This window comes from Pelobates fuscus, chromosome 2 (genome assembly GCF_036172605.1).
Source record: "Pelobates fuscus isolate aPelFus1 chromosome 2, aPelFus1.pri, whole genome shotgun sequence".
Taxonomy (NCBI): Eukaryota; Metazoa; Chordata; class Amphibia; order Anura; family Pelobatidae; genus Pelobates; species Pelobates fuscus.
In genome coordinates this window covers 24,100,213-24,112,409 of record NC_086318.1, presented here as the reverse complement: position 1 = coordinate 24,112,409, position 12,197 = coordinate 24,100,213, and the positions used below count along the sequence as shown (strand labels likewise).

Sequence of the window (12,197 nt, the reverse complement as noted above, 5' to 3'; positions counted from 1 at the left end):
GGTATATTTCATTCTCTATATTTATTAGGAATTTTATGTGCACATTCTATATACTGTACAATTTCCTAGATTGTCAGCTCATGCGAGCAAGTCCTTCTTCTCTCCAGCAGTTACTTGCGGTTTTTAATTCACGAATGCTATTAAGAGAATTACAATGATGATTATATTAATACTATTTAAAATGTAACTTCATCCAAAGTGGCCGTAAATCCCACTTATATAGGCGGCAGTGTTCCTTTAACACGGTATTTAAAGTTCCTCTGTCTGTAATTGGATTTCAGGCCTGGGTCCCTTAGTATGCTCCTTGCTCTGTATGTGAGTCTTTCCGGATATTTGCTTGTTTTCATAGAATGCACTTCCTTCCCAGCCACAATCCGGGTTGAGAGGAGGAAATCGGGAGTGGGAGAGAGAAAGCCGTCTTTGATATAAAAATATTATGACATCTCACCGGTGTATTTCTTTTGTTACTTTGATGCACAAAGCTGTAATTCGGTGGTTTCCCCTAAATATTTTTTTCCCCCCATCTGTTCATTTTGCCAGTCCTGATTTTAAGCTGTAATCCACGCATTGTGTTGGCAGCATTACAAATGACTTTACTTTGTCGGCAGATTAAATAAAGCATTGTTTAATGAAACGCTGCCTTGTGATTTGCTATTTGATGTGCGCGCATTTGCCATGTATGTGTACCAATTGAAATGAATCGGTGTATGCGGACTGCTCGGTTAACACAATAACTCCCAAGTTTTCCTATTTAAGTGGGACACTGCCTCTTTGGTCATCAAATTCCCTTGTTCTGTGTTTCTCTTTGAAAGGGTTATTTACTTAAATGTGAATTGACAAGAATGAAACATTTTTAGGCTGAGGGATTCAGATTCCAGACTGAATTTCCCTCTTTAAACAGGACACTTGGGAAATATAATGATATTCAAATTATTTATATTTTAAATATTTGGAAATATATTGGGTAATATCTTGTAAAAATACCATGTAATTGTTGGCAATTTAACAGACTGGATATAAGTTACAATTAAATGCTGTTTCATTAGGAGCTCTATAGCGCAATCTTGCAATTAGCTGAATTGGAAGCTGATTAATCATTGTTACTTATAAAGTGTTGTGTATCATGTTTGCACGACGGGCACAGTGAATATCTCTCTTCTTACCAAATATATTCCCAATGTTCTAGTAGTATGCTGCTCGCTGTTTAGGTTCCCACCCCTATAAGGATTCCAGCCCATACAGCTCTGCCATCATGCCCCCTTGGCTCAAACGATCAACTTAGAAGTTCTCAGCCAATCCAATGCCTCCCATAGAAAGCATTGGGAGGCTGGAGCACACGTGCGATAAAATGCCACACTGCATCCATAAAATGTTCTCTATGATCCCATCTGATTGCAATTTACTCTGGCATTTCAGTGGAAGCCTCTCTAGTGGATTACAGTTTTACAGCCACTAGAGACATTTAAACCCTGCACTGTAAAAATTGCATCTCCTGCAGAACGGCAATGTTTTTACTCGCAGGGCTGGATGACGTGCTCTGGGTGCCTGTGATGTCCCTTTAAGTCTCCTGCTCTGTTATTTACATGATTGAGCAACATTTTCAAAGTGTTTCTGGAAGAGGGTGAGTGCCTGTCAGATCCTGGTTGAGACACTTCCTCTCTCCCTGGCTGCATTCAGCTCGACGCAGAGTTCATGGGAGAAGGTGTATCCATAACATAGTATGGCTCATGAGTTGCCAATATGTGCTGGAATCCCAGTAATGCCCCAGCCCTGATTGTAGAGAACACCCGCAGTGTTCCAGATCCTGTAAAGAAGGTGAATGAGGTCATGCTGCTATGTCAGTGGGGAAACGGTTGCATGTGGAATATTTCAAACTCCAAATCTCTGCGTTAGCAACTTTGACTCAAATCCAAAGTTCTGCAGTTAAAATCCCAGCTGTGCCAACTGTGCTCCAGTCTGCATCCTGGAAGCTTCCTAAATAAGTGACCTGTAGCCATTTAACAGCTTTACTAGCGTGAATCCACACAGCGAGCCTTTCCAAATAACCTCTAATGGCTCTCGATGAGCTATGCACAGATAGGTGATTTAGTTCATTCACTCCCTCCACATACTGTATTCACAATCTGACTGTCAGAGTGTTAAAGTTAAATGCAATGTGTCTCGAACAGACATGGTGCCAACCAATCAGTGCCAGGGACAGTTTCTCTTATCCAGTCAATGCCAGTCTCTGTGCCATCCATCGGTGCCAGGGACAGTTTCTGTGTTTTCCAGTCAGTGCCAGTCTCTGTGCCATCCACCAGGGCCAGTTTGTTTGCCAGTCAGTGCCAGTCTCTGTGCCATCCATCAGGGCCAGGGACAGTTTCTGTTATCCAGTCAATGCCAGTCTCTGTGCCATCCATCAGTGCCAGGGACAGTTTCTGTGTTACCCAGTCAGTGCCAGTCTGTGCCATCCAATCAGTGCCAGGGTCAGTTTCTGTGTCATCCAGTCTCTGTGCCATCCAATCAATGCCAGGGACACTTTCTGTGTTATCCAGTCTCTGTGCCATCCATCAGTGCCAGGGTCAGTTTCTCTGTTATCCAGTTAGTGCCAGTTTCTGTGCCATCCAATCAGTGCCAGGGACAGTTTCTGTGTTATCCAGTCAGTGCCAGTTTCTGTGCCATCCAATCAGTGCCAGGGACAGTTTCTGTGTTATCCAGTCTCCGTGCCATCCAATCAGTGCCAGGGACAGTTTCTGTGTTATCCAGTCTCTGTGCCATCCAATCAGTGCCAGGGACAGTTTCTGTGTTATCCAGTCTCTGTGCAATCCAATCCGTGCCAGGGACAGTTTCTGTGCCATCCAATCAATGCCAGGGATAGTTTGTGTTATCCAGTCTCTGTGCCATCCAATTAGTGCCAGGGACAGTTTCTGTGTTATCCAGTCTCTGTGCCATCCAATCAGTGCCAGGGACAGTTTCTGTGTTATCCAGTCTCTGTGCCATCCAATCAGTGCCAGGGACAGTTTCTGTGTTATCCAGTCTCTGTGCAATCCAATCAGTGCCAAGGACAGTTTCTGTGCCATCCAATCAATGCCAGGGACAGTTTGTGTTATCCAGTCTCTGTGCCATCCAACCAATGCCAGGGACAGTTTCTGTGTTATCCAGTCTCTGTGCAATCCAATCAGTGCCAAGGACAGTTTCTGTGCCATCCAATCAATGCCAGGGATAGTTTGTCATCCAATCAGTGCCAGGGACAGTTTGTGTTATCTAGTCTCTGTGCCATCCAATCAATGCCAGGGACAGTTTCTGTGTCATCCAGTCTCTGTGCCATCCAATCAATGCCAGGGACAGTTTCTGTGTTATCCAGTCTCTGTGCCATCCATCAGTGCCAGGGTCAGTTTCTCTGTTATCCAGTTAGTGCCAGTTTCTGTGCCATCCAATCAGTGCCAGGGACAGTTTCTGTGTTATCCAGTCAGTGCCAGTTTCTGTGCCATCCAATCAGTGCCAGGGACAGTTTCTGTGTTATCCAGTCTCCGTGCCATCCAATCAGTGCCAGGGACAGTTTCTGTGTTATCCAGTCTCTGTGCCATCCAATCAGTGCCAGGGACAGTTTCTGTTATCCAGTCTCTGTGCAATCCAATCCGTGCCAGGGACAGTTTCTGTGCCATCCAATCAATGCCAGGGATAGTTTGTGTTATCCAGTCTCTGTGCCATCCAATCAGTGCCAGGGACAGTTTCTGTGTTATCCAGTCTCTGTGCCATCCAATCAGTGCCAGGGACAGTTTCTGTGTTATCCAGTCTCTGTGCCATCCAATCAGTGCCAGGGACAGTTTCTGTGTTATCCAGTCTCTGTGCAATCCAATCAGTGCCAAGGACAGTTTCTGTGCCATCCAATCAATGCCAGGGACAGTTTCTGTGTTATCCAGTCTCTGTGCCATCCAATCAATGCCAGGGACAGTTTCTGTGTTATCCAGTCTCTGTGCAATCCAATCAGTGCCAAGGACAGTTTCTGTGCCATCCAATCAATGCCAGGGATAGTTTGTCATCCAATCAATGCCAGGGACAGTTTGTGTTATATAGTCTCTGTGCCATCCAATCAATGCCAGGGACAGTTTCTGTGTTATCCAGTCTCTGTGCCATCCAATCAATGCCAGGGACAGTTTCTGTGTTATCCAGTCAGTGCCAGGGACTGTTTCTGTGTTATCCAGTCAGTGCCAGGGTCAGTCTCTGTTCCGTCTAGTCAGTGCCCCCAGGGCAGATGGGCAGACAGGCCCTCTGCACAGATTTTGGAATGCCTGTCTGACCATGCCTGGAATTTAGAAGATTGCAATATTTTAATTTGAGGAGAAAAAACAATGTAAAATATGTTTTTACCAACTCATAGTGAATAAAATGTAGTTTTTGGAAAATAGATTTTTCAGACGTGTTGATGTTGTTTGGCAGGTAAGGAGCGTGAGGAGCACGTACAAATGGTGTCAGGTGGGAGTAGATATAGCGAAGTAATGGGAGTGCTCACGGTGAGAAATAGGAGGCAGGACGTACTAGAAGAGTTGATGGATAGTGGGAGTAGAAGTTAGAAAGGATACGCAATAGATTGTGGAAGATATAATGGGAGTCTGAGTCAGTAGATCGCAGGAGTGACCGTGCAAGTATAAGTGTGCAGTGGATAGTGGGAGTAGGAGTCAGCAAGGACTTGGCAGTAGATTGTTTGAGAGAGAGTGCGAGGAGTAAGGGGAGTTTTGGTAATAAACTGCGAGAGTGATAATGTGAGAACAAGTAGGCAGTGCCCTGGATAGTGAGAGTAGGAGTCAGATTTGGCAGTAAACTGTGGCAATGATAATGTGAATAGAAGTAGGCAGTGGATAGTGGGAGTAGGAGTCAGGAAAGGTTTGGCTGTATATTTCGGCAATGATAATGTGAATAGAAGTAGGCAGTGGATAGTGGGAGTAGGAGTCAGGAAAGGTTTGGCTGTATATTTCGGCAATGATAATGTGAATAGAAGTAGGCAGTGGATAGTGGGAGTAGGAGTCAGGAAAGGTTTGGCAATGATAATGTGAGTAGAAGTAGGAGTAAGGGGAGTTTTGGTAATAAATTGCGAGAGTGATAATGTGCCCTGGATAGTAAGAGTAGGAGTCAGCTTTGGCAGTAGACTGGCAGTGAGTGTTCCTCTTATTCTCCAGTCAGTGATGCCAGTCCATAACATACAGCGGCAGTGCCCTGTGTGAGTCTATGCCTTTCATGGTTTACCTGGGAGTTGATTGTGGCTGGTGTTTTGTGCGTGGTTATAGTTACATTCTAAGGATTGCCAGCTGGTTGAGTTCTCTGCCTGCAGCTAATGTTCTAGTCAGGTACTGGATATGTTAATGACTGGCCCAGGCTCGTACACTATGGGTTTGGTTAGTAAAATGTCAGGACATGCCTAGTCAGTCCTGGTTTCTGTAAACCACTCTAAACTCACAATGGAATCTCTTATCCCCAACTTCTTGGTTTTATGCAAATGTTACCAAACTGGTAGAATCAGTGGCAGGTTGTAGAATGGCCCATGCAGTTACATAACTGACCTGACCGATGAGTCATTTCCAGAACAAATTGGTCAGTTCTCTTCTCTGGGATAGAGCGGTGAGGTTATTGGGGTTATAGGAAAAGCAAATTACGTGACGCAAAGAAACACATGTATTTATTTAATTATGTCATTAGAACAAGTCATATCACCTGCAGCTTAATCCTTGTGTTTGTCATAGCAGAGATCCACCCGTTACAACACTTCTCACATAGATCAGCAATCCCATCCAGCGTCTCATACATATCACCGTGTGAGCATACTTAGTGGGGTAAAAACACAAACAAACAAAAAGCTTCCAGTGTCATTGGACTGTGTTACAAACGGAGAGACCATGCTACTGTCCCACTTCTGCACCATTGCGAAGATGCTAAAATAACAGACTGTTTTGTAGTAACATCTACCGCTAGTGAAACTGTTCGGTGGTTTTGTTTTGTTTAGTTTTTTTGCTGCAGATTATACTATAAGAGCTTGGGTTGGCACTAGTTTGGCGTTTCGGCCCAGACCTTTTCAGTTGGTTTGCTAATGTGGTGAAGGAGAATTTTTAGGTTTATTTTATCGAATGAGATGACTTGATCTAAACTTACTGCGTGGTGCGTTTAAACAGGCGTGGAATGACAACCAATCATTTATGTTATATAACCAAAAGTGTAATTATCACAAAAAGTTCTGGATTTCTTTCAGGTGTTCTTAATTAACTAAAAGTTCATGTGTTTTTAACTGCAGTTTGCAAATATTTTAGCGATGCTTAGAAGGTAGCTCTGCTAAATACGTATTGCATTGTAATAAATATTAATGCATGTGTGTTTTTGTTGGGGGTGACAATAGCAAATTATAATAAACTATATTGTGGTTAATAGTCCTCGTTCCAGTTGGAGCTTTATTGTTCCCCCCAGTGTTTCTTATTATACGTTTAATAGCATTTTAGTGTAATATTTAGCAACAATGTAAATAATTAAATATCTGTTTTCAGTGCATGTCCTCTCTTACCTTTGTTTTATTCGGCTAGCCAGCCTTCTTTAAGCCCTCTTTGGTCTTAAAGGACCACTATAGTGCCAGGAAAACATACTCGTTTTCCTGGCACTATAGTGCCCTGAGGGTGCCCCCACCCTCAGGGACCCCCTCCCGCCGGGCTCTGGGCAGAGGAAGGGGTTAAACTTACCTCTTTCTCCAGCGCTGGGCGGGGAGCTCTCCGCCTCCGATCCTCCCTTTCGGCTGAATGCGCATGCGCGGCAAGAGCTGCGCGCGCATTCAGCCGGTCTCATAGGAAAGCATTTACAATGCTTTCCTATGGACGCTTGCGTGCTCTCACTGTGATTTTTCACAGTGAGAATCACGCAAGCGCCTCTAGCGGCTGTCAGTGAGACAGCCACTAGAGGATTTGGAGGCTGGATTAACCCTATTATAAACATAGCAGTTTCTCTGAAACTGCTATGTTTATAATAAAAAGGGTTAATCCTAGAGGGATCTGGCACCCAGACCACTTCATTAAGCTAAAGTGGTCTGGGTGCCTAGAGTGGTCCTTTAAGCGCAGTTTATCAGACCACAGACCAAGCAGATAATTTAAAGAGACACTCCAAACACAAAAAGCACTTTAGCTTGTTTAAGTGTTTGTGTCTGCAGTCTCTCATGTAATATTGCCCATACTCTCTCCCCAGAAATAAATGCATGTGTTCATTGGGGGCATATCTATTAAATTGTTAAAATATTCAATGGAGTGCCCCTTTAAGAGTTGGTGTCAAGAATCAAGACATCATTTTCAAGTGTTGGACATCCAAAAAAAGCAATCTGGGACGGTGGTCTTGGCAAGAGATACGTCAGACCAAAGAGGGCTAGAGGTGGCCTCCCAAATCTAGCAAGAGCAATCCAGGTGATGCACTAAACGAACATTAACTTATTCCTACACATTAGTGATATATTACGTGTAATCTTTATTTTCAGTAATAATATAAATAAAAAATAAAAAAAAAGACAGTTTTCCTTTAAGGTCATGGGACTCTGACATGAGGATTAACACTGCTTCCTCACCCTGTTCACAGATTAACTCATCACTCTGCAAATCCTTCCTTTAAATACATTCTGCATTGCTTAACAGGTTTGAAATTGCTTGAAATTAGGTGCTTTAGTGGGGTATTAGGACTCCCATCATCCCATCATTAATTAGAGGTGGGGAAAGTTAAGGTCGGGTTAATCTCTGGTGTCAGATGTCAATAATAGAAGTTAAAATTAACCTGGAGAAGAGCTAATTAAAACCCAAGAAACAAGCCGATTCCTCTTTCTTCAAATGTACCTATCCATTCAGCTCTGGCAATATGTGTAATAAACCAGTTCTGCTCTCTCTCATGTTATCTAATAATTGGCTTTATCCACATGTTTAAATGGTAGTAATTGCCAACTAAGAGATAATTGTGTGAGAACAGAATTGCAGACAATCCTGGGGACAGTGAGTGAGAATCATACTGTGTAGCAATCACTTTAGGCAAGGATTTGCAGGTGGATTTTGTTTTAAAGGAGCCCTAGCGATACAATGTGCACCTTTGTATATCACTCCTTTTACAAATTGGTTTAAAAAAAAAAAAAAAGGACTTTCAACGTTACCTTAATCTGAACGATGTGTAATGTAGACATAAACAGCAACTTAAAATATATATAATAGCTATATAATACAGGTTGGAAAATGTAATCAAGTTCATCATGTTTCATATGATGTTAAAGTGGCTCTGCCACCCAAGAAAAATAAAAAAAGGATGAAATACGCCTAACGACTGCATTCACTGCCGTTGAGATATGACAAATTACGGCTACCTTGTCTTATGGTAAATCATCAAGTTGAAAAATACGTGACCAAAGGCAGAGTTACCGCCGTTAAATTCTGTCACTTCCCAAAGCTGTTGCTAGTGATGGCTGTGGGAATAAGGCATCAAACACGTGTGAGAGTTCCGCAATGACATTGAAAATCAAAGATGGCGACGTCCTTCGGGAACAGCATTGAGTAAGTATAACTCTCCTCCACTAGAGTCCCGTATACCATGTAGCTAAAATATGCACAGACCCCAATAGGTGACAGAACCACATTAATTCAAAAAAAAAAAGGAGAAAAACACAAGTGTGAGGCAAAAAGGTAGAAAATGATTTATCGCGGCCAAAGTAACAAACCTTTCTCTTTTAGGCTTTAGACTGCTCGTGCCTATAACCGTTTACATTTCAATTCATATCCTTTGGTGCCTGAAGAACATGCAGTCCTCTTAAAATACTCGATGTGCTAAGAAAACCTCTCTCCAGGCAGTTTTCTTAATGTAAATAACCATGTCTGTATAATGTAGGTGACTTATAATTTCTAGAAAGTTATTTCCGTGTGTCCGTGTCCGTGTTCCTTTAAAACTTGTTTTGGTATTCCCCAACTCCCCATTCGATGTCTAGTCTGAACTAGGTAATGATTTACATAACAAGTCATTTATCTTAATGAGTAAAACTGTTCTTCATAGTATATTGTCTATATATCAGTGGCTCTGTCTGGACACATACTGTGTATTCAAAAGGATTGAACAGGTTTATTTATTAAAGTAATGATATAGGCACCTTGACCACTTCATCTCACTGAAGTGGTCTGGGTGCAGTGGCCATGTCCCACTTACCCCTGCAGCTGAAAACCTCTACCAGACAGCCACCAGAGGCTCTTCCTGCAATCTGTGAAACAGCGCTCTACGTCCTCACGCTTTGCATGAGGACATCCAGCGTCTTAGAATCTCGTAAGAAAGCCTTGATTCTCATTAAATGCATTAATTACTGTTTAATCTCTAAGGCGGTCAATCCATTTGATTTTGACATAATTAGATACTTAATGGAAATTGCTGAACTGGAAGGTTACAAACTTGTAAAGAGTTCTAAAGTTTGTGTGTTGTTGCAAAAGTCAATTGCAGCACTATATGCATTACTGGCCAGGTGTTCCCATTGCCAGAGCAAATGCATATCATTGATGTTTGGTGGATTAGGGGGTAATGATGGCAGCATTATTCATCTTCTGCTTAGGTACAGTGAACTGGAGAAAAGCAGCTTCCAAGCAAACCAGAGAGTCCTGCTGACAAATTGGAGTGGACCAGGTGATAAGCAATCTTAAAGGACCACTATAGGCACCCAGACCACTTCAGCTCAATGAGTGCCAGGTCCCCCTAGTTTTTAACCCTGCAGCTGAAAACCAAGCAGTTTCAGAGAAATGGCTATGTTTACACTGCAGGGTTAATCCAGCCTCTAGTGGCTGTCTCCCTTACAGCCACAAGAGGCCGCTTCCGCGATTTACACTGCATAAATCGCACTTATTTGACGCTGGACGTCTTCACGGAGTTCAGTGTCAAATAAGATCCCCATAGGAAAGCATTGAGTAATGCTTTCCTATGGGCGGGTTTGAATGCGCAGGCGCCTCTGGACGCGCATTCTGCTCCACTCAGGAGCTGACGTCGATGGAGGAGGAGAGGTCACCGGCGCTGGATTAAGGAAAGCAAATAAATGGATAACCATTTTTTTCGCCCCGGAAACGGGCCCTAGTCACCTAAACAGTGACTAGGGCTCTATAGCGTTAGGAATACATATTTGTATTCCTAACTTATAGTGTTCCTTTAGGTGACAGGCTGGGAGAATGACGAGGAGCAAATTTAGCCTGTAATATTGCAATATTTCAGTAGTCCTATATTCCTCTGAACCCCAAATGGCAGGGCGGCATTTATGAGACATGTTTTGGCAGCTGATGAACTTCAGCTCGTAAAAAGTTATTATTGTGCTGAGGATCTCTGTGTAATTGTGTATTTACTCTCCTGTACACACACTGTACTGTTCCGTTGGCTCATCTAATAAATAAATACAATTTAAAAAAAAAAATACATTGTATTGCAGAGAATCTAAAACTAGCTCCCTGATATATATTTAACAACGACATGGCAAGTAGCAAAGATTCCAAATGAACTGTCCCTGAACCGAATAATTTGGCTAAAACAACTGGATCCGTCATAAAATGAACAGTAATTGTAAGCTGAAGATTGTAAAGACAGACTTGTTAAGATGACATTGGATCAGCACCTCTTTAATAAAACTATACATGATTGTCAACTACTTGGTGTAGTGAACACAAAATCCGGACCCCTCGATCCATGAAAAATGAATCCGGTTTTATAAGGCATGTTTCCCCATACCACTACTAAACCCTGGTTACAAGAATACCAGGACAAAATGACGCCTTCCATGGCCTCACCAACCGCCAGATCTAAACATTGATATATTTTACTAGATTTCTGGAGCTCATTCGCTTTCAGTCTGTATGGATATACATTTTTATATCTACCACAACAGCTTGCCAAGAATAATTAAAAACATTCCAAGTGCAAAAAATGTGCTTTCTCTTGGTTAAAGGGGCAATCCGGACCCCTAAAGCACTTTAGCTTGCTAAAAAGCTTTATCTGTGAAGTATATATCCTGTTGTTGTTGTTGTTGTTGTTTTTTATATATTTTTTTCATTTTGCAAAAAGTGCAGCTTTCAATGGAAATTTACACTTTTGCGAATTAACTTGGCCACACCTCCTTGGCTTTCAAGCAGACACCAGGTCCTGTTACTTCCTGGCTTGATTAGCGCAGTGGAACTAGACTCAAGAGGCAGCAATTGCTCAGAGTACATTCCTTGCAAATACTTCTCATTGAGCTGCATTTGGAAGTCTGATTGGACAACCACAGAATATCTGGGAGGGGCTAGAAAGGGAAGGGCTTCCAAAGCAGCAGACAAGAGAACGTGCTTTAGATATACACAGAGTGAAAAATGAATAAATGCATGCAGTGATTTTTATTTATTTTGTGTTTGGGCAGTGGAGTGTCCCTCGAACATTTTATCCCCAAAGCTGCCTTCAGCGGCGTGCTTCCGGCTTCTGAAATGTCAGATTCAGGCAGCGCGGAGTGTTGCCGCACAGTGACTCTGCTGATAGCGATCGACTGACACACTCCCATTCACTAAACTGGCTTTAGATTAAGTTATTTTAGTGCCTAAAGTGTCCCTATAAGAATAGAAGTACTAGTGCTTCCTTGTAGCTGATTAGTTTGTGGATTTTTGCCCTAGCCAATCTGCACATAGAGGTTGCCCACCTGCACGTGTATAAGATTAAAATATATCCTTAGCTGATGTGGCATCTTGGAGCGGGCCAAGTATCTGCATACACAGCCACCCAGTCTATACTGCCATCAACAGCCCACAATATCGCTCCCGCTACCTCCTCCTATTCCCATAACTTCTCTCGTTTCTTATCTTCCTTAAGTTTCGGCATATTATTCCGTTAATTTCTACTCGTTCTCGCACATTACCTACTTCCGGCTGCGTGTTCAGAGCTGCTAGGATTGGGCTGTAATTGATGGCTCTTGATAGCCCCACGTGGCAGCAGTGATTTGTGCCAGCATATAGGAGGGGGATGCTCTATTTTCCGATATCTCTGGTAATTTACTTCTGGTGTAGCATTATGTACCGTCTTGCTGGTACCAAACAAAAATTGGTTTTCTTTTTCTCTCAACTTTCTCTTATTTACTTTTTTTTTAAAAAATGTAAAAAAATAGGTTTTTAACAGGACCATATATATAATTATTATTTTTTATTATTTTTTTTTTTTACCCAGGGACTGTAGTGGAAGTCAGG

At 42.4% G+C, this 12,197-nt stretch overlaps 1 protein-coding gene across 1 annotated transcript in view; it reads left to right on the top strand.

The window, feature by feature from the left end:
- Positions 1–12,197, top strand: part of PINX1 (PIN2 (TERF1) interacting telomerase inhibitor 1) — a 95,571-nt gene that overhangs the window by 15,609 nt on the left and 67,765 nt on the right. The gene's annotated exons all lie outside the window — the stretch shown is intronic.